General features: G+C 46.3%; 1 non-coding gene across 1 annotated transcript; it reads right to left on the reverse strand.

Moving 5' to 3' along the window:
- Positions 1-208: 208 nt before the first annotated feature.
- LOC141416724 (small nucleolar RNA SNORA48) lies at positions 209-343 on the reverse strand. The gene has a single exon (XR_012441326.1). It is a non-coding gene; the product is annotated as a small nucleolar RNA SNORA48 (small nucleolar RNA).
- Positions 344-1393: the final 1050 nt, after the last annotated feature.

Consider the following 1393-nt stretch of genomic DNA (forward strand, 5'->3'; position numbering starts at 1 on the left):
TGCCTGGCTCTAAATTCATTTTCTAATAAATACTTAATAGACCCCTACCACTTGTCAGAAACTACCAAAGACAATAGAAGAGGACAAAACAGATGTATCTCAAGGTTCAAAATGGGTGTGACATGCAATAGCTAACACCTAGATATTTTTTACTCTGTCCTGACATTGTTTCTAATACTCCTTTTATTTTACTATATATTTTTTAATTTTATGTGCCCTAGGCATAAAACAGCATTGGCCCAGGCATCAAGCTAAGAAGAACAAAGGACTGTCATCTGCTCTGCCCCTGACTGACATAAGAGCAACACCACCAACGAGAGCCTCTTTGCCCATTGCCAGGACATCCTAATATTCCTGAGGATTATCTTTTGAGACCGCCCTAACAGTCCTATGAATTGAGTTTACCTGTAGCCCTTGTTTATAGACAATGAAATTGACACAGTGAGTTAGGAATTTCACCCAAGGGCACCTAGATAATCAGCAGCCAGCCAAGGCTGGGATCCAGGCAGTCTGGTGCCAGGGGCATGTTTGTATCTCCTGTGCCAAGCTGGCCTCACAGGAGCTTAGAGAAAGGCGCTGTGGTGGGCTGGCCTGTGGGCTCCCCGAGGGCAAGTGCTGTGTTTGGATTCACTCTGCTCCTGGAGTGTAGGAGTGAGACTACACTAATGGTGTAGGACACCATTAGAAGCCTGTAGGGTTTAGGCAATAGATTGACGTGGGGAAATCTGCAGAGGGAGGACAGACTGAGCTGGGAAACACCAGAGACCTGAGAAGAGATTGCTGCAAGGATCTGGTGAGTAAGCAGTAGCAATGGAGGGCAAGGGGAAAACAACAAATGATTAGCTGGTAGAGTCAACAGGATTGCAGAGAAACTTAGAGGAAGGGTTGAGGGAGACGGAGGGAGGTGGAGTTTCTTAGCCATTCCCAGCCACTGGGAAAACAAAATTAATCTGGCTGCAGCAGGTGGGTAGTGGGTCAGAGCAGGAGGCAAAGAAACATTTCTGGACAAGGGCTTGAAAGGGCAAAGGAAATGAGGCAGAGGGAGATAATCAGAGTGGCTGCACTTGGGTGCAGAGGTTGGGGAGGGGTGAAGTCAATTTATCAGACTGAGGATGGAAACTTGGGGGCCTAATATGCTGTAATGAGGCCTTTGGGGTTTATCCTAGTGACAACAGAAGTGTTCCAGGAAGGAAAAAAATGTTCAATTTCATGTTGTTAGGGAAAATGGGTTTTGGGATTTGGGATTTTTTGCAGTGAGGAGAAGAGAAGGATCAGGCAAATCAATTTGAAGACTGGGCAAATAATCTGGGTAAAGGCTAGGAGAGTCAGGTTAAATTGCACCACAGTCTGGGCAATGCTGGCACTGCCTTCCGGGAGAGAACTCCAGGTTCTT

Source organism: Castor canadensis, chromosome 1 (assembly GCF_047511655.1).
Source record: "Castor canadensis chromosome 1, mCasCan1.hap1v2, whole genome shotgun sequence".
Classification (NCBI taxonomy): Eukaryota; Metazoa; Chordata; class Mammalia; order Rodentia; family Castoridae; genus Castor; species Castor canadensis.